The sequence below is a fragment of the Equus asinus genome, chromosome 6 (genome assembly GCF_041296235.1).
Source record: "Equus asinus isolate D_3611 breed Donkey chromosome 6, EquAss-T2T_v2, whole genome shotgun sequence".
Taxonomy (NCBI): domain Eukaryota; kingdom Metazoa; phylum Chordata; class Mammalia; order Perissodactyla; family Equidae; genus Equus; species Equus asinus.
The window spans coordinates 50,045,007-50,066,890 of NC_091795.1; the positions used below are offsets into that span (position 1 = coordinate 50,045,007).

Here is a 21,884-nt window from a genome sequence, read left to right on the forward strand (position 1 = left end):
GAGGTGGAGGGGTCTATACCTCAACTTCTTACTTTGTGCACATCTTGACCATTGTGTTCACTCACTTGCCAAGTGGCCTCAAGGCAAAGCCTTTCCAGGTTTTTGCTGATTTCCTGGGTTCTCACTTATATTTAGTTCTTGGCCTCTTAAGTATTCCTTACTTTGCTGCCAGCATAAAATGCATTTCAAAAGATTAAAAAATACTTCGTTAACTATTTTTAGTTGCTTTCACTGAGAGGATTATTCAGGATACCTAGTCTGTCATATTGTCAGAAATGGAAGTCCCTCTGCATGTGCTGAAAGATTAAGACTCGCTCTCGAGGGCTACTTCCTGGGTCCTCCTCTCTCCTCAGTCTACATACTGTCTCTCCCCAGACAGTTTTATTCATGGCCACCACTTTGCCGCTCCTTACCATTGATTCACTGAACTATCCTCTGTATCAGATTCCTATGGCTGCTGAAACAATTTTACCACAAATTTGATGGTTTGAAACAACGTACATTTATTTTCTTACAGTTCTGGAGTCTACAAATCTGAAACCAGTTTCACTGGGATAAAATCAAGGTGTCAGCAGGGCTGATTTCCCCTGGAGGCTGTAGAAGAGAATTCCTTCATTGCTTCTTCCAGCGTCTGGAGGCTCCCTGCACTCCTTAGATTATGACCCTTTCCCTGCACTCTCCAGTGTCTTGCTTCCACCATTACATCTCCTATTCCCTCTTCTGCAGTCAAGTCTCCCTCTGCCTCCCTCTTATAGGGATACCAGTGATTACATTTAGGGTCCACTTGAATGCTCGAGGATTATCTCCCATCTCAAGATCCTTTCACATCTGCACAGTCCCTTTTGCCATAAAAGGTAATTCATAGATCCCAGGGCTTAGAATCTAGACCTCTTTGGGGCCAATTATTCAGCCTACCCCAGCTTCCAGTCCTGATCTCCAGACTCAGATTTTTGAGTTGCCTTCTCAACATCTCCTACTCAAAGTCCTCCAGGTACTTCAAACTTATTTTATCTGAAACTGAACTATATTCACCAGCTCAGTTAGTGACATCATCATCCTCCCAAGTATCCAACTTCAAAGTCAGTATACACTGCTTCTCCTTCCCTCTTTATGTCTGGTTGGTCACTGAGTTCCTGTCTATCCTATCGCTAAAGTCTCTCAAATTCAGTCCTTTTCTTTATCCCAACAGCTACCTTGTTATCTATTATAATTGTGACCTATCTGAACTTTTTACTTTGTTTCTCTCCCACCTAAAACTACCCTGTTGTCTTGAATTATCTTTCTAAAACTCAAATGACTATGCTACTCTCCTGTTAAAATCTCAACCGTTCTACCTTTGTCTACTCATTAAATTCCAAAATCATTCAAGGTCCTTTGCAGTCTGGCTACAATGTGTGAGACCAGCCTCATTGCTGCCATGCCCTAGCAAGGACCATGTGTTCTAGCCAGCTATATTCTGTTTCCTGACTAAGCCATGCCACTCCTGCCTCGGGGACTTTACACATTCTATCCTTTCTGCCTTGTGAAAGGATTTTAATCTGAAATGGAACCGAAGGACATGAAATGGAGAATCTCACTCATGCATTCTCAGGAAAATGAAACTTCAGAACTGAGAGACTGATTTCCCATAAAGGCCTGATTTAAGAAAACTGAAACTTATCCCTCAACTAATGAACATCCACCAAGAACCTCTCCCCATTCTCAAGCAAATGAACTTGCTACTTGGACTCCAGCTAAACTCCCTCCTCTTTGCACTCCTTACTCATAAATACAGCCTGCCCCAAACTCTCAATGGACTCTCCTGTAGCTTGCTACAGCTTGTGTGTCCCAAATTGCAATTCCTCTACTATTCCCAAATAAACACAATTTTTGACAAATTAGGCTTGCCTCAGTTTACCTCTCTTATTTAGGTTGACAGCCTGAAAATTCTTTCCTTATCACCAACCTGAAAAAGTCTTTCCAACCCTTTAAGAACCAGTTGAATTCCTAATTTTTCTGAGAAGTATTGTAGGACTATAACATGTGGTTAAGATTAAGGCTCTGTTAACACTTTAGATATTGTTTCAATCATCTAACAATATTTATTGAGAACCAAATATTTCAAGGAAACTACAGAAAGCATTGGATATAAAATGGTGAACAAGGTGTGAATAAATGTTTCCCTCACAGGGTTCCTAGTGTGTAGGGGGATACAGATAAGTAAACGGGCAGCTGTAATATTATATAAGTGCTCTGATAGGAAAAGGATAAGATGATGTAGAAACAGACAAATATGGAGGACCATCAAGAGATGACAGCTCACCTGAAACCAAGCCATGAGTAAGAATCGATGAGGGAAAGGGCAATTAGAGAGAGAAAGTGTTCCAAGATGAAGATAACATGCTATGGTCTGAATGTTTGTGCTCCCCACCCCCCAATTCATATGTTGAAGTCCTAACTCCCAAAGGTGATAGTATCGGTAGATGGGACCTTTGGGAAGTGATAAGGTCAAGAGGGTGGAGCCTTCATGAATAGGATTAGTCCTCTTACAAAAGAGATCCCACAGAGCTCCCTAGTCTCCTCCACCATATGAGGATATAAGGAGAAGTCTGGGACCTGGAAGAGGTCCCTCACCCGACCATGTTGGCATGCCAACGTTTGACTTCCAGCCTCCAGAACCCTAAGCAATACATTTCTGTTGTTTTTAAACCCACCCATTCTATGGTATTTTGCTATGGCAGCCCAAATGGACTAAGACACAGCATGCATAAAAACCATAGAACTAAAAAAATGTCAGCAAGGCTGTGTGGAAATTAATAAACAGAAACCTCATTAAAATGGAGTTGGGAGGCCAAAAGGGGAAGCTTCCACGTGCTGAGTTGATAGCACTGTCCAACAGGAAGAAGAAAGACTTCCTCTTCTTGACTGGCAAGAAGCTCAGCCATTGAGAGAGCATCACAATTCAGCCAGTGAAAAGCCACTACACTTTGAACTCCCAGTATCCTCCAATGGACTCTTTGTTTGCAATAGCCCTCCCAACTTCCTCTTTCCTTCTATAAAAGTTTCTCTTCCCTTTGCTGCTGGGGACTTGTATATGGCTCCCCATGGATGCAGACCCCAGGTTACAATTCTTTCCTGATCTCAAATTAACCTATTTTTACTGGAGAAATAACTGGCTATTTCTTTAAAGTCAACAGCTGGAGCATAGACAATCAGGTGGGGAATGTTGGAAGATGAGGAGGGGCTATGAGCAGAAGTGAGATCACGCAGGGCCCTGAAGGCCATGTTCAGAAATCGGGTCTTTATTCTAAGAGTAAAGGAGAGCCACTGAAGAGTTTTAAGCATGCAAGTGACATAATCCAACAAATGTTTTAAAAGATTATTCTGGTTGTAGCAAGGGTAATGCATGTAAATAGGGCAAGAATATCAATTAGGAGGTTGTTGCAGAAAGCCAAGTGAGGGCTCACAAAAAGCTAAGCCAAGGCAGTGGCGGTGTGGACGAACAAAAATCAGATGGATTTGAAAAATATATAGGACATTATGAAGAAGAGAGAGTTAAAGATGCTGCTTGGGTGACTGGTTTGGGCTGCTGAGAGGATGGTGGAACCAGTTCCTGAGAAAGGGATTCAGAAAGAAGTTCAGCCACTGGGGAGTCAGTTCAGTTTGAGAATGTTGTGGAGCAATCTTTTTTGTGCCCTGCTTTCTACCCCATTGGCTCACCTCTGATTTCCATGCAGCTGTGGAAAACAGACCCCTGCACTCTGACAGTATCCCACCTCTGCTTTTCTGCCTCACAGCATTCTTCAGAGCTGGGGAAGTCCATTCAACCCAGCAAAGGTACAGCCCAGAAGAGCCTCAAGTTACCATTTCCTGGGAGTAATCTTCAACCAGTGGGTGCTGGGAGCTGGTCGATAATGCCCCAGTCTCCCTTCCTTCAGAGAGACAATTCTGAGTCACACAGACAGTGATTACGTCTATGCCCACAATGACTACCAGCTCAGTAATGTATTCTTTATTGGCTTTTCCTCCCCTCTGTCATCTTATTCCTGCTCCCTCACTCCTGCTTCCTGGAATTATCTTCCCAAATAAACTTCCTGCATCTAAGCCCTCATCTTAGGCTCTACTTGAGGGAGGGGCATCCAAACTAAGATAAGTGTCTGCAGGACTTCAAAGTGAAGACTCAAATTTGACCTTCAGAAGAGATTTGGGATAGAAGCATAAATTTGTGTTTTCTTCCCAGTGGAGGCTGGAAACATAGAAGTAGATAAAATCATCCAGTGAGAAGAGAAAGAAGCCTATGAGGGAAACTTGAAGAACAGTAACATTTCAAACATGGGCAGAAGAGACAAGGAAGCTGACAAAGAGATACCAGACAGATAGAAGAACCAAGAGAGTTTGCAGATATGGAAGCACAGGGAAGAGGAAGATTCAAGAAAGAAGTAGTTGTCAGTAGTGTTAAATGCTACTGAGAAGTAAAAAAAAAAAGTATAGAGAAGTAGCTATCAGATTTAGCAAAAGAGGCCATTTGTGACTTGGTGAGAAAACAACTCTAAAAGCATGAGGAGCCTGAAGCTGGGTTGCAAAGAGTTGAGTGTTTGGGAGGAAGTGAGAATGTGAAGAGAATGAATATGGAACTCTTTCAGGAAATTTGTTTTTAAGGGGGAGGAGAAAGATGAGGAGATAGCTGGTTGAATGAGGTAGGGGTGTGTGTGTGTGTTAAGATGGGAGAGACTTGAGCCTGTTCAGACTGTTAGGCTCATATGCAGAAGCTAGGCAGAGAGGTTGAAGGTAAGGGAGAGAGAGGAACAAGGAAGATAATGAGTTTCTGAAAAAGAAAGGAAAGGATGAATTCCAAGTAGGTTAGATTCAGTCTGGAGGAAGGACTTGTCTTCCAGTGAAACAATAACATGATTAGTTGCCTATTTCAAAGATGAGCTAGATGGATAATTCCAAAGTATGGCTGCATACTTCTTTGGCACTAAATTGTCTTTATTCGATAAATTTTAATTGAATTTAACCATTGATAATACTTGATGACAAATATATGTGCCCACCAACTAATTTACCTGATGGGGCCATGGTATTAAGATTGGAATTCTTCAGGGGCCGGGCCGGTGGTGTAGCAGTTAAGTTCACACATTCTGCATCAGCAGCCCGGGGTCCACCTGTTCGGATCCCGGGTGCGGACATGGCACTACTTGGCAAGCTATGCTGTGGTAGGCGTCCCACATATAAAGTAGAGGAAGATGGGCACGGATCTTAGCTCAGGGCCAGTTTTCCTCAGCAAAAAGAGAGGAGGATTGGCAGCAGATGTTAGCTCAGGGCTAATCTTCCAAACAAAAAAATAAAAATTGGAGTTCTTCAGATGTTACATGGGTATTTGCTTAATGGTCTGTGAAAAACGTGTGTTTCTCAGGTAAGGAAGAGAAAGAGAAGCATCATTAAATTTCAGTCTAGCAATCTGGGATTATGTGACCTCATCTGCCTTTTTTAAGGGAAGTCAGCAAATCATCAACTGCGTTGTGGTCTATTCCTCGTTTATAAATGGGGACTAATATAATAGGTATTCATGCTATAATTTATTCCTGGATACTAGTCAAAAGTTGAGCTTCGTATACATTACACCTTGGTTATCTATAAGGTTATAAATGAAGATAGTGTTCATGAAGACCCGTTTTATACTACAAAATACCAAAATCAATTATGAAAGGCAAATATATGCTTTCACAATGATTTTCTAAGTTTGTAAAGAAAAAGTCAAAGTTTTAAATGATCCTCTTGGAGTATTCTTCTTTATCAACTGGTTGATGCTTCTTAAAATACCAATCCAAAGAAGTTCTAACTAAAGATATTTCATTTTTCTGATAAATCTCCCTGAAGCAAGTAAATGCTTCAGTGCTCTAAAGACCTTCAAACTGTGATCAAAATTAGAGCCATCTGTCTGAAAACTATCATTGAAGATTCAGGGGGTAGAAATTTCTTTGAATGTTAAAGTTTTCCTTATTGCTGTGTTCTCTTTCTTTTCTCCTCCTCCCACACCTTCTCATCCTCTTCCCATCTCTGCTCCTGATTTTGTCATTGAATACCCATAGCACACAGTAGCCTTCATCTTTAGCAGACTTTGTGGGCAAATTACTTGATGCTACTCTACTGGTTCTTGTGGCTTCTTCCCTAAACAATGTTTTACCAACTATTTTCCAAAGTGATCCAACCAGCTTTTCCTTACAATAAAAGCTTCTTCCTTTGATGCCTTGGGGTAGCTCCTCTTCAATATAAACAGACAATGCCTTTGCAAGAGCATTGCCTAATTCAGATGCATATGGATTTGCTTCATCTACACCTGCATCCACAAAATCAAAAGTTTTTCTACTTCTAGCACCAACATAAGGGCAGCTTCAGTTTTCCTGTCGCCCAGGATGAGTCATAGGTAGTCGCATGGTGAAATTTGGTCAATACTGGGAAAGCCATATTTACAATAATAAAGGTCATAGAAGCAGGGGTCTACAGTGAAGTGATTGTGAGTCAGGAGCCATCTGTACCCTTCCATCAGTGTTTATTGTGAGGATTAAGAGCATAAAGTGCTTTTAAAACTGTGAAACCTTATACAAATGGGAGGAATTATTGTAATCCAAACCTGTTAATATATACAAAAACCCACAAACCAAACAGCGCTAATGCATTGCTCATACAGGTCTGTGTAGTCAGAATTTGAAGCATTTCTTTTCCCTAAAAACCGCAGGCTTATTCTTGCTGAGTTCAAGAAGCACTTTGGTCACCATAGAAGAGCAGCGCCAAGTGAACAATCCACCTATGATCAGGAAAGGAGCCATTCTTCCTCCAGCCTCCTCCTTTGCCCCCCTTCCCTGCACATCACCCACTGTCTGGCTCCTTGGCAGGACTCCTCGGCTGCCTCTTGGGAATGACATCTCTCGTCTTGGAGTTTTCAGGCTTGAAAAATTCTGACAGACACCCATGAAAGCACAAAACAGCACTGTATCAGTCAAATGTGAAGCAGTCTTCCACCTTAGTGACAGACTGTTAAATAAAAAAGTTTGCCCTCCCCCAAAAGCTTTTAAAAGATCAGTGTTCCTTTTATTTAAGTACAAAAGAAAGAAAGAAAAACCCAACTAACTTGTTATAAACAAAGCAATTTGAAATTCTAGTCACGTTCTGAAAAAAGTCAAGAGATCACTTTTCCACAGGAGCCCCCCTATTAATGCCTTGTGTGACTTTTGGGAAGGCCTCAGGCAGTAGAATCGTTCAGAAATTCAATCTGGGTTTTGCTGTCCCACCTACTCCTATGCTGGAGTGCTGAAGTGCCAAATCGGCTCAGAGAAAAGAAGCCTCAAATTGCCAAGACACTTCTCCCCTAAATTTCCAAAAATTAACATAACATAGGGATGTCGGGTACATTCACATGTATTAATTCAATCATGTTTATTAAGTCCCAACCACACCTACAAATGTTGTCTCCTTCTCTTAGGTGCCCACGACTTGCTTCTAGTGTTTCTTACATCACTGGAACAACAGCTATAATAACAACCATAGGAATTTTCCCTAGAATAAACATGATCAGCAGCCCTTCAAATTCCCCATGAAAGCTAAAATAAGGAAAAAAAGAAAAGAGTTACATGAAATATGTTTCCTTGACTCCCACTATGATTCATTCCCATGCTTATTTCCATCGTCAGTTACTTGAAAGACAGTTTATAGATTTTTTGAGTTTCCATCAAAGACTAAACTAGCAGAAATGGGTCTTTGGACCTGACTTGGGTATGATGCTTCATACTTTACAGAACACCTTTGTGTTCACGATTTCCTTTCATCTGCACAACAGCAATTGTTGGGCAGGTATTATTGTAGAGGAAGAAATTAAATCTCAGAGAATTCAAATGACAGAGCTAGGAAGTAATGATGCTCAAAGTCAGACCATCTGACTCTTTCTACCACCCCGTGTTTCCTTAGGTAGATGAATATAGAGAAAAGAGGATATAAGGAATGATAATACAAAAAATGTTCAACTATAAAGAATAGAGAAAGAAAAAGGGGGGAGGATGAGAAAAAGCACACTAAAAAGACAACCTTGATTTTTTTATACACACACACAACACTGTTTATAATTTTTAAAAAAATTATAATCTATTTTTCTTCTAATAGGTCTGATGGTGTTGATAAATTGAAAAAAACTAAACAAAACCATATTCACTAATGTATTTCTACTGATCTATTTGTGGTGGAGTTAACACTGGAGCTACTTGTAGGCTATCTTCTCACACGTAATAATTATTATTTACTGATGGCAAAGCTCTGTGGATGTGACTAAAGTGTCAGTGACACAAAGAAAAGCCTGTTTAAATGATCTGCAAAGCAGGGCCACAGCTGTTAACTTTGCCCTGGCAGAGCCTATCAAGTAAATAGCATGATCTTTTCAAACACAGCCATATTATTTTCTTCCTGGCATTTGTAATTTGTTAAAACTCTCAGTGTGCATGCTTTTCTTCCTAATAACAATGGCAAATGGCCAATCTCTGAACTTATCTCTTGCACACACATTGTTTCTACGTATATTTGATCTAGTTTCTATATTTGAAGGAGTTTTATATATATGCATACACGAATGTACATAGCTGAAAACTTTAAACAGCATTCTGTGACTGGTTTGATATAACCTATAACTCAGTGATGCAACACTCAAAAATGCCAAATAAAACAATTTTGTTTGAGATACTATAAAAGTAGCCCAAGGTCAACTGCTAGAGCTGCTTAGAAGAAAAAAAACCATGATGCTTCAAAACTGCTGCTATTTGGTTTTGTAAGACATACTACATCTGATATTTATAGACTTAGTCTTATTGCCAGAGCCCGAAGAGCATCTGTCTGGGATCCCAGCCATTGTCTACCAACTTATTTGTACCTTGGTATATATGCGAATATCCAACAGCGTTCTAATTTAGAAATGATGGGTGAATTTTCAGTAACTTTTATTTTATTCATAACTTAAAGATTAAATAGATACTAAAACAGGAGCAACCTAACATCACTGCCAACAAAATAAATCTTTAATATAAATCCCTTTAGGCATGACTTTTCTCCCCATACTATTATACAATCTTGGGATTTGAAGAAATCTTAGAGGTTATTAAAGGTAGCCACTCTTCCCAGACAATTCAGAGCATTGGTTAAGAGTTGGGGCTCTGGAAACTGCCTGAGCCTGAACTTGGGCTTTCATATTGTTGTTACTATCTATGGGATACCAGGCAAAACTTTAGCCTCCTTAAGCTTCTGTTTCATTTGTTAAATGGGGATAAAACAGAACATCTCTCATTGGGTTGCCATGATTAAATGAGATAGTGCTTGGCTAAGTATATGCACACAGTGGGTGCTCAAGAACTGTGAGCTTTTTAGTTCCTACAGCATTCCCATCACACAGCCACTCAGTCTTTGATTGAAAACCTGCATTGACAAAGAACTTTTCATCTCCCAAGGCATCCCTCTCAGAATCTTGCATCACCCTGACTCTTGAAAGTTCTGCCAGAGCTTAAATCTCTCTTCCTCTTACCTCTTAGTGAACCTGACTACACTTCCTGGGACCTTTCAGAAAAAAATAATAATCTCCATTCTGCATAACAAATTTTCCTTTAAATAGCTTAAGCTAATTTGGCTTTTTTTTCCTCCCGCCAGTCTTTTCCCCATGTAAATATTCCCAAATATTTTCCTTATATGTCATGTTTTCAAAACTCCCCTCCTTGTCCCCACCATGATTATTTCCCTATAAATCTCTCCTGGTTTATGTCCATACAACACTCTTAAAATGTGATACACACAGCTAATGAAATAGCCCAGGTGAGGACTAAGAAATTTAAAGCAGGAGCCAGCCCCAGTGGCCTAGTGCTTAAGTTTGATGCACTCTGCTTTGGTGGCCTGGGTTTGGTTCCCAGGGACAGACCTACACCACTCGTCTGTCAGTAGCCATGCTGTGGTGGCAGCTCACGTACAAAAATAAGGTGGGCAGCAGATCTTAGCTCAAGGCTAATCTGTCTCAGCAAAAAAAAAAAAGGAAGAAAGAAAGAAAGAAGTTTAAAGCATATGAAATTTTGATTCTGAATGAGTTTTATTTCTTCATTTCCAATATACCTTTTTATTTCTTTTTCTTTTCTTTCCTGGTTCAGTACTGAACAAAATTGGGGGTGGGGTGGGGAGGACAGTAGTAGGTATTCTTGTCTTCTTAATTTTAAAAGGAATACTTGTGGGGCTGGCCCTGTGGCCGAGTGGTTAAGTTCGCGCGCTCCGCTGCAGGCGGCCCAGTGTTTCGTTGGTTCGAATCCTGGGCGCGGACATGGCACTGCTCGTCAGACCACGCTGAGGCAGCATCCCACATGCCACAACTAGAAGAACCCACAACGAAGAATACACAACTATGTACCGGGGGGCTTTGGGGAGAAAAAGGAAAAAATAAAATCTTTAAAAAAAAAATAAATAAAAAATAAAAAAAATAAAAGGAATACTTGTATCAGCAAGCCCTATAATGTCCAGCAAATTTTGGTGAAACTTGTGCTAAGCCTATTGGAAACAGAGGTATGGTTACAAGAACCATAAAGGTTTTCTGAGAAATGTTTCATCTGTGATGCTTCTATTAGACAACCTCAAAGAAAAACGAACTATTGAAACTGTACTTTTTATACCTTGTTTCACTACGAAAATTGTCTGTCTTATCTTGAGGATGAGGAAGTGTTTCTGATTACACAGATTCCCCAACAATTGTTGAAATAGCCAATAAAATAACAATCTTTAAGCACATCTAAATCAAACATATTCTGAAGCTTGATTCCTTTGACTGTGTTGTAGGACTATAGCTTTCCTGGGTCTGGACCCTAAGCTTTGTTAATGAAGCCCAAGATCCCCATAGTGTTTTGGCGGCCAAGATACACCGATGCTGACAACCTCGAAGCTCTCCCATCCAGAGGTTATGTAATTGGCATTCTGAACCTAAGAGCTGGCTTTAGTCTATTCATATTAAATATTATATGATAGAAGATACAGGTAAATAGTTACATAATTTGAGGATATCTTTCTGAGTAGGACATGAAAGGCAAAAACAACAAAGTGACTGATAGACTTTTCTTAACAATGAAACTCTTCTTTGTGTCAAAAAAATTAAGTTCATAAACAAAGACAGATGACAAACTTGGAAGAAATATTTTCAATATGTATTTCGAGAAAGGATAAATGTGCTTAATATATAAAAGCGCTTAGGAAACATTAAGATACACACTTCTAGTTGAAAAATGAACAAAAGACATGAACATAGATGCTCTAAAACAAGAAATGCAAATGGTCAATATATGTATGAAAAAATGTTCAGTTTCACCAGTATCCAAATAAAAGCAAAATAAAGCAAGACTCTAATTTGTGCTTATAAAATTGACAGGAATTTTGAAAATCATAATATCCAATGGTTAAGCAACAGGGAAATGGGCCAAGATTCTCATAACTGCTGGGAGTTTATCAGAAAGAAATAACAATAATATTTTTCCAAAAATAATGCCATAATAGCATTTATGGTAATCTTAAAGACAAAAAAGTGGGAGGGTGGGGAAGCATTCTTATTGCCTAATTATAGTATATTGGTTAAATAAATAATGGTACAGTCACGCAATTGAGAGAATAATATTTAATGATTTAGAAGAATGTTTATGATTTTTAAGGAAAATAATGTTTAGAAAACAGTCTTACAGCATTATCCTGAGAGGAGATTGGTTAAATAAATTATGGTAGATTAAAACAATATTATAAAATAATATTTAATGATTTGGAAAAGTTTGTGATTTCTTAGTGATAAAATGTTTAGAAAACAATATTAAATTAGTATCCTAATTATATTTTTCACAAAAAATAGACTGCAAAAAAGAGAATAATTTTCTCAATATTTGGTAATCAGCATATATTATTATTGTATTAAATGTTTTTCTAATGTTATCTAGTTAGACTTAGCCACTGTTCCAGCTTGTAGTATCCTGCTAAACAATGTGTTTTTCCTTAGTGAATTTGATAAGCATGGCTTCAACAAAGGTGGTGATAAAAATGTTAAATAAAACAAGGTCAAGGGGAGAACTTTATATTAAAAACAAAAGCAAAAGCAAAAATAAAAATAAGAATGAAAAACAACCTCCCTCCAAGCTGAAACAACGTATTAATTAGTATCCTTTGGTACGCTCATTTAATATGTTTCTAATTCACTGCTTTACACTCACATTTGGTGGAAATTCCTCAATCTTGTCCATAAGCTATTACACGTCTTAATGAAACACTTTGCTGAAGCTCAGGTACACATTCAGCCACAGTTTCCCGATACATTAGTCTCTTGATGGCAAGGAAGAAAGACTCTTTCAGGTCACCTTAAGAAATGAGATTTCTTGTAAGATTGCACTTCCAGTACCTAGAACCAAATAGATCCCAGGAACCAAGGCAGTTTTGGAGAAAATATGCTCTTTCCATCTCTCTTTTGTGACCTACTTGGAGCCTCCTTCAAGCACTTGCTTCTGTTTCTGGATCTGCTTTGTTCTCCTTTTGAAACTGACTAATTGGTCCCTCCTACATTGTCCCACTCCACACCACAGAGAGAGCTAACCTGATTAGCCACCACTCTGCAAAGAATAGCCCAACTTTGCTTCCCTGAGCAGGGGGCTATGGGTGAGTCATTCTCATCTAGAAGGAATATAGGATATATATACCTGATATAGGATATATAGCCTATATCACCTGATATAGGCACTGTGATGGAGGTGTCACTACTAATATGCTAATTCTGACGAAGAAGAAAGTGAGTTAGAATGACATGATTTGTTCATAGTAAACATACTCTATCTAATAGTCATACATTTTGTTTTTAAATATACTCATAGACCAAAGCATGAGGGGAAAAGATAGAAAATATATTTTAAAACCACAAGGGATATAAGGAATGCAATGAAAAAGTCTTATTTTACATGTAATTGGAGTTCTAGCTATGGAAGAGAGAGAGAAAGAGAAAACGGGAAGAAGCAATATTTGAATAAATAATGGCTAAGAATTTTCTTACAATCCAAAATAATCAGCCACAAAAAGTGCTATGAACCTCAAAAGATATGACTTTTAAAAAATTAAAAACTCTTATCTAGACACGTCATAGTTAATCACTGAAAACCAAAGACAAAGTAAAATCTTCACTGTATCCACAGAAAAAGATGACCCCTTTAAAGGAACAAGAATAAGACTGGCGGCTGACATCAGAAATAATGGAAACAGACGCAATGGGATGTCCTCTAAAGATTCTGCCACCCTGGAATTTTATAACCAGTGAAAAATCCTTCAAAGATGAAAGCAAAATAAAGACATTGCAGACCAACAAAATCTGAGAGGATTTATTGCTAGTAAACTGCTACTGAAAGGAAGAGGGAATATAATCCCAGGGAGAAGAATAGACGTGCAAGAAGGAATAAAAAGTAATAGAGTAAAAACCTGGGTACATCTAAATGAATATTAACTGCATAAAACAACAATAATAATAATAATAATGATATATTGTGGGGCTTCAATTGTATGTAGAATTAAAATAAGTAACAATACTAACATAAAAGGCAGGATAGAAACAAGTAGAGTGTTCTAAGGTCCTTACATTGTCTGGGAAGTGGTAAAGTATTAATTCATATTAGATTCAAGGATACATTTTATCTCCAGGGTAAGTACAAAAGGAATAATAAAGAATGTATACCTAAGAAGCTAATAGGAGGAAGTGCAAAATAATTAAAAATAAATCCAGAGAAAGAAAGGAGAGGAAAGAGAACATAGAAAAAGTGGGAAAAATAGAAAACAAATAAAATTATAAATGTAAACCCAGATATTTCAGTAATTATTTAAAATGTAAATAAACTAAATTATTCAATTAAAAGATAAAGCTTATCAGATTGGATTGAAAAAACCCATATGCTGCTTACAAGAAATATATCTTAAGAACACAGAGAGGTTGAAAGTAAAAAGATGGAAAAAAATATTCTATCAAACATTTACCAAGAACCTAAAAGACAGAGCATATTGTAATGCAAAAGTATTTCTCAAGTTAAAAAAGGACATTTCATAATGATAAAAAGGTCAATTAGCCAGTAAGCTATAATAATTCTAAATTTCTAAGCTCCTAATAACATAGTCTCAAAATATCATGAAGAATATTGACAGAACTAAAAGGAGAAATGGACAAATTCAAAATCAGAATTGAAGATTTTTAACATACCTTCTTCAGTGACTGATAGAACAAACAGACCAAAAAATCATGATATAGAAGATTTGACTAGCATATTTAACACACATGATGTAATTGGAACTTACACAGAATGTTTTTGTTAAGGTTCTCTGGAGAAACAGAACCAATAGAATACGTATGTATATGTGTGTGTGTGTGTGTGTGTGTGTGTATAGATAGACAGATTTATTATAGGAATTGGCTTACTCAGGGTAATGGAGGCAGAGAAGTCCTATAATCTGCCATCTGCAAGCTGGAGAACCAGGAAAACCAGTGGTAAAATTCAGCCTGAGTCTGAAGGCCTGAGAATCAGGGGAGCCAATGATATAAGTCCCAGTCCAAGGTCAAAGGCCTAAAACCATGGAGCTGATGATATAAGTCCCGGAGTCCAAAGGCCTGAGACCCATGAGCTCTGATGTCCAAGAACAAGAAAAAATGGGTGCCCCAGCTCAAGAACAGAGAGCGCGAATTCACTCTTCCTTCTCCTTTTTTGTTTCATTCGGGTTCCAATGGATAAGTGAGGGTGGATCTTCTCTCAGTCTACTGAATCAAATGTTAATCTCTTCCAGAATCACCCTCACAGACACACCTGGAAATAATATTTTACTAGCTATCTGGGTATCCCTTAGGTCAGTCAAGTTGACTTGTAAAATTAACTATCACCACATTGCACCCAACAACTGAAGGAAACATATTCTTTTCAAGTGTACCTGGACATTTCTTGAAATTGATCACATGCTGGGACTTAAAGTGAGTCTCAACAAATATCAAAGGATTGGAAAATATTGAGTATGTTCTCTGACCACAATGGAATTAAGCTAGAAATCAATTACAAAAAGCTAACTAGAAGTTCCCTAGTGTTTGGAAATAAAAACAATACACTTCTGAATAACCCATGGGTCAGACAAGAGCTCTCAATGGAAACCAGAACATATTTTCAACAAAATGATAAAAATACTACATATCAGAATTTATAGAGTGCAGCAAAAGCCAAACTTAAAGGCAAATTTATAGTTCTAATGCATATATTAAAAAATAAGAGGGGGCCGGCCCTATGACTGAATGGTTAATTTCACACTCTCTGCTTCAGCAGCCCAGGGTTTTGCTGGTTCGGATCCTGGGCACAGACATGGCACCACTCGTCAAGCCATGCTGAGGTGGCATCCCACATGGCACAACCAGAGGCACTCACAACTAGAATATATAACTATGTACTCGAGGACTTTGGGGAGAAGAAGAAGGAAAAAGAAGAAGAAAAGAAGATTGGCAACAGATGTTAGCTCAGGTGCCAATCTTTAAATAAATAAATAAGAAATTCTGAAAATAATGATCTACATATCCAGCTAAAAAAATCATATCTAAAGAAAAAACAGAAAAGTAAACCCACACAAAGTAGAAATAAGGAAATAATAAAGATTAAAACAGAAATTAACAGAAAACAAATATACGATAAAGAAAAGCAACATGCCAGATATTGGTTTTTTTAAAAAAACTAATACAATTGCAAACCCGTGTCAACACTGATCAAGAAAAAAACTAAGTACAAATAACCAATGTGAAGAAAAAGAGAAACATCAATATAGATCCTATTAGCATTAAGAATACACATCTCACACCTGGCAGAATGGTTTTTATCAAAAAGAAGAAATTACAAGTGCTGGCAAGGATGTGAAGAAAAGGGAACCCTTGTGCACTGTTGGTGGGAATAGAAATTGGTGAAGCCACTATGGAAGACAGTATGAAGTTTCCTCAAAAAATTAAAATAGGACTAACATAGGATCTAGCAATTTCATTTCTGGGTATTTATCTGAAGAAAATGAAAACACTAATTCAAGAAGATATATGCACCCCCACATTCATTGTAGCATTATTGACAAAAGCCAAGACATGGAAACAACCTAAATAGCCACCAATGGATGAATAGTTAAAGAAAATATGGTGTGTGTGTGTGTGTGTGTGTGTACTCACTGGAGTATTATTCAGCCATAAAAAAGAATGAAATCTTGCCATTTTCAACAAGGATGGATCTTGAGGGCATTATGTTAAGTGAAATAAGTCAGACAGAAAAGATAAATACCACATGATCTCACTTATATATGGAATCTAAAACAAAAACGAAAACACAAGCTCATGGATATAGAGAGCAGATTGGTGGTTGCCTGAGGTGGGGGGGGGGGGGGAGTGGGCCGTGGGTGAAACAGGCAAAGAAAGTCAAAAGGTTCAAATTTCCAGTTATGAAATGAATAAGTGATAGGGATCTAATGTACAGCATGGTGACCATAGTTAATAACCCTGTATTGCATATCTGCAAGTAGCTAGAAGAGTGAATCTTAAGTTCTCATCATAAGAAAAAAATTTGTAACTATGTATGGTGATGAATGTTAACTGGACTTATTGTGGTGATCATTTTGCAGTATATACAACTATCAAATCATTATGCTGTACATCTGAAATTAATATATAATGTTATATCAATTATATCTCAATAAAAAAGAATATAATAGGATGAAATTATAAACAACTACATGCCAATGAAATGGACAAATTCCTAGAAATATACAACTTATCAGAGTAGGAAAAGAGAAAAATGGAAAATCTAAGTAGTTCTATACCTATAAACAAAAACTAATTTCATAAACCTTCCCACAAAGAAAACTCCAGATACAGATGGCTTCTCTGGCAAATTCTTCCAAACAAACAGGAAAAACATGAATCTTACACAAAATCTTCTAGAGAACAGAAAAAAAGAGAATATTTCCAATTATTTTACAAGGTCAGCCTAACTGTGATACCAAAAGCTGGCAAGAACATTACAAGGAAGGAAAATTACATGTTAATCTCTCTCATGAACTTAGACGTGAAAGGCCTAGATAAAATATTAACAACTAAGACCAGCAGCACTCTTTGTAATAGCCCCAAACTGGAAAAAAACAAATGTCTATCACCATTTGTACGAATGAAATTCATGGTATATTCAAACAGCAATATACTACACAGCAATGAAAACTAATGGTTTTCATTTACTTCTATTCACAACAACATGGATCTCACAAATGTAATGTTAATGATTCATTGGGGTATAAATATGAAATGGCTTTGTTTTTCCAATAATCCCCCCCAGTAACGTGCTATTATGCGCCCATGCCATTTTCTTGCTGGGTGTCAACTCTCTTAATCACGTCTTGGTTTGATTCCATTTATCAGCCTCTTCAAGTTATTAGGATCATCTCATTCTCGCAAGTAAGGCTCAGTTCTATGCATTTTCAATTAAGCTTCAAAGTGAATTAAAAACTCTTTTTTCCTCCCTTCCCTCCAGAGAAAGGCAGACAAGTCTGTTGCTTGTGGCTTGGAGTATATGTGGGGGAGTGGGGGGGCGGGGGGCGGAAGCACTCTACTCTTTACACTCTTCCCTCCCCTTCCTAGTGCTTTCTTTCTCATGTAAGGGCAAGAGGAGGAATGGGAAAGTAGATATCTTATATGGTTCCCCTGTAGGAAGATTGCAATTCCCTCTCTTTAAGATGCTCTTGCTTCTCTAGTTAACCCTGTCAGATCCTAGAAGCTCTCTATTTGGAGAGAATCCAAGTTCTGGCTCCCTCATTGGCAAGGGTCCTTGGGGCCCCTCTCCGCTGCCCAGTTCCTTGAGGCCTATCTTGCACCTACTTGACCTCTTCCACAAGGGGTCCAGCTAGCAGCCTCTCTTGGAGGGGGCAATATGGGCTACCACAGTGCCCCTTCCATCATCCAGGCCATCTCTCTGGTATCCTTGTCCTGGAACATCCAGCACTCTGCTGGTCCAGGAGAGGTCAGAGGTGAGACAATCACCAACGTCCAACCTAGTCGAGGGGGAAGGCTGGGCATCTGTAAACTTTATAAGCAATTCTCTTGAGGGCTCTTCTCTAAACTTTGAGAAGAAGTACCTTCATCTCCTCCCTTACAGTGAAAATGGGGTGAAGGGAGGGAATAGGGTATCTTTATGAATATTCTGCTTCACAAAAGGCTAACCTCCTGTCTACCCCCCCCCCCCTTTCCTTATACTTCAGGGAGCAGAGATGGGGTGGTTGGGGGAAGGTTCGGGAGTAGGGCCATTTCCCTGTACTAATGTTTCTTAGTAGGCTGCCCTAACCACAAGTGGTCCCTGAACTTAGAATATGTGAACTTATCACCTTCTGTGCACAGCTTTGGAACTTACCCAGAGCCCAGGGGAACATCCCAGTTGACATCCTATTACAATTGTCTCCAACCACCTGGAACTTCTGTTAATCTTCACAGCACATGTTAAAAAAAAAAAAGAACAGTTCTGTATTAACTAAAAATATAGAGGAAAAGGGAAGGGGATATAGGAATAATCGCAATGGTTTTCTATTTTGCAAAGCAAACTTACTTTCAAAAAAATTTAGAGAGTAGTGTTATCTACATAAATATAATGAATAATTCAAATGTATTTGAACTCTTTACCCATGTGTACACCTTTTATTGTAATACTAAACTGTCCATTTATAAGATTTCTGCTCTTCCAACCTTGATGAGCTTGGGGATCAAAACTGAACATGACTAAGCAATGTACAGCATACCATTAAAGACAAAATATACTATTCGTTAAAAACACAGAACCACAATTTAAAACAAGCAAGATGGTATCATGCATCAATATTTAGTGCAGGGAAAGCAATATTTTACTACAGTCAATAAATAAAAGGTAAAGATTAATTTTCTTCTAGAAGGGGAACATAATGTACATTTTACACAGTGTAATATAAAAAATATTATTAGTACAGTAATACCATCACTACTAAAAGTCGAACTTATTACTTATTCAATAAAATGGCTACTTGCTTCTCATCAGTATCACAATTCACTTGACAGATCTGAGGTTTCCTTAAGCAGGTTTTGCTTTAGTGGTCTTCCCTCGTTTTGCCATTCCCAGCTCCCACATAGTTTGACGCATGGAGCAGCTGCTTGCTATAGCAGATGAGCACTATGGTAGTCTAACACAAAGAAATGCCACAGAACCAAAAAATAATAATACAAACAGTATTTTAAAAGAAAAAGTACTTTCTAATAAAAATGGTCAATGGGGATGTCTTTGAAGACAAATATTAAAGCCAACCTTGAAATATTACTTAATATAGTAAGAAAAATCTCTTTCATGAGATTTTATTTTCCGTGTAATTCACAGCCTGATTCTTTCTTATAAACCTTTGAAAAGTGCTGTGAATAGAATATACTGTACTTGGGATTTAAAAAGCTTTTATCCATTAAACTTGAGGATTATAAGATTACATTTCAGGTAACTCAGAGTAAGATTTTTTAAATGTAGGTGCTGATGTGGAATCATATATGAAGATATTATATCCCAATATAGAACTTACCTTTTAAATTTATCTAAATTCTTAGAAATGTCTCACAGTTCATTTTAAGGCAATAAATTGAATAACATGTTCACTTAAAAATATTGTTCCTAAACTTTTTATTAGTATCAAGTGGAAAGAATTTATATCTTTATTATGACAAGGAGTAATTTAAATAACTCCTCGAATCAGTTTCTTGTCACATAAGATAGTACGTCATTACCAGACAACTTTGCCTCTTGTCAAAAAGAAACAAACCAATTGCACTAGGCTCAAAATTTTGGTGAAAATGAATATTCAGGAAAGTAAACCATAAATGTAAATAAACCCCAATGAAATACATTATACAATTATTGGAGAAGCAGCTATTACTCTGACCATCAACATTGGTACAAGAAGTAAACAGTTTAACTTCACAGGGTTATTTATTAATCTTGTTGGAAATGATTCCCATGATTTTAAGAATGGAGACTCGATACTCCTCTCTTTAGATTCTGAATATCTAGAATATGGGAAACCCACATTATGCTAGTCTTGATTCCATGAAAGTAGATTCCCTTCTCTGATCTTCAGAATTTCACTAATGTCATTGCCTATAAATATTGTGAACATCAACCAACAAAACAATATTTCAGAAGTTTTTTGAGCCCTTTGGACCATTTGTGACATCAATAATAACAGGATTCTTTCCAAACCACAATATTTTCCACTCAAAACTCTTCTCTAATATAATTTTGCACTGTCATTGCCTCTTTCTCTCAATTTATTTTTAATAAGGTTTGTTTCAAACTATGAATTGCATGCTTATTATAGGAAATTTGAATAATAATTAAAATTAAAAGGAAAAATACCCATAATTCTATCAATTTTTTCCTCCAGGATTTTGATGAAATAATTGCAATCTAAACAAGGTGTTTCACATATTTTTCCAATGCTAGGAAAAATCTTTAAAGGAATTCACTCAGGCCTTTGATAAATTTGGTTAATATTCATGGACTGCTTTATGGTTAGTCATACCCACTGTGTTTACTAGGAAAGCAAAAGAGGTATTGCCTTGCAGGTATAGTGCAATTCAGAGAATTAAATGCTGGCATGATTTTACTCCACCGTAGGTGTTCCTTCTTCACAAACGTCATTTTATAGATGTGTCAGAGATAGCCATCACTTATAGAAAGCCTTATTTAATGACACAATCTTCACATCAACCATAACAGTAAGTTATCATTGTTCTCACTTTATAAAACAAAGATCTGAAATGAATCGCACAGCTCCTACGCAGTAAAGACCAGAATTTTAGGAGATTTGAACCCTGCTCTCTCTGCTTCCAAGGACATCCTTTCCAGTACAGCCCAGCACCTCACCGTGATTATCATAATCTGCTTAACTAGGCCCTGTGGTTGGGCACTTCAAATGCTCCCCCACCCTTTTTTTTTTAAACTAACATCAATAATGTTGGAAGCAATATCTTGGTGTATAAAACGTTATTTGTTTTTATTATTATTTTCCCAAAATAGAGCCTTAAAATTTGGATTATTGTTTATTAAAGGCAGAGTACTTTCAAGGCAATTTGTACCTATTACTGATTGTTTTCCTCAATGAGATTCTTCAAATTATAATTCAATCAGCAAAGCATGAGGATTTCTGCTTCACAGTGCCCTTTATAAAAATCTTGGTTAATTTAATAGATAAGAACTGATTCTTTGTTGCTAAGTTAAAAAAATTTTTTTGGTTGCTATAATTCCCTGTGTTTTACTATATCAATTCTCTATTCTACAGAGTGAAGCTTATATAAGGGCTGCCTAAGTCCTTGAACTAGAAATGGCAAGATATGGGAGTGGTTTTTAGAACTTTTATTCCCTTTCCTCACTCAATGGTTATCCAGCTCCCACTGCAGGTCAGGCACCACGCTAGTACTCAGGATAGAAGGATGAAAGCCCGTTCCTGACCTCAAAGAGCTTGTGAACTGGCAAGAGAAATAGACACGGATAGACAATTATAGTACACTGTGACTAGCACTGCGACCAAAGTAACACAGAGGAAGACGCTTGAGAAACACAGAGTAGGGCACATAAGCCAGCTTCAGGGAGGTCCCGGAAGCCTTTTTGGAGATGCTAAGGCCTGAGCTCTACCTTGAAGAAAAGCAGAAGTTAATCAGCTTTTCCCTGGCATCTCTGACCAGAATTAATTGCTTCCTCCTCTGTGCTCTTTTACTCAAGCATATTGTACTAATATTTGTTTCCACATCTCTCCCTCTCTCACTGGGCTGAGCTTCTTGAAGGGGA

At 37.7% G+C, this 21,884-nt stretch overlaps 1 protein-coding gene across 3 annotated transcripts in view; it reads right to left on the reverse strand.

Moving 5' to 3' along the window:
• The window catches only part of EHBP1 (EH domain binding protein 1), a 483,620-nt gene that overhangs the window by 460,147 nt on the left and 1,589 nt on the right, over positions 1 to 21,884 (reverse strand). For all 3 annotated transcript variants that reach the window (XM_070512730.1, XM_070512734.1, XM_070512736.1), the window contains exon 2: positions 18,444 to 18,515. The gene's annotated coding sequence lies outside the window, so the exon portion shown is untranslated. The remainder of the gene's footprint in view (positions 1 to 18,443; positions 18,516 to 21,884) is intronic.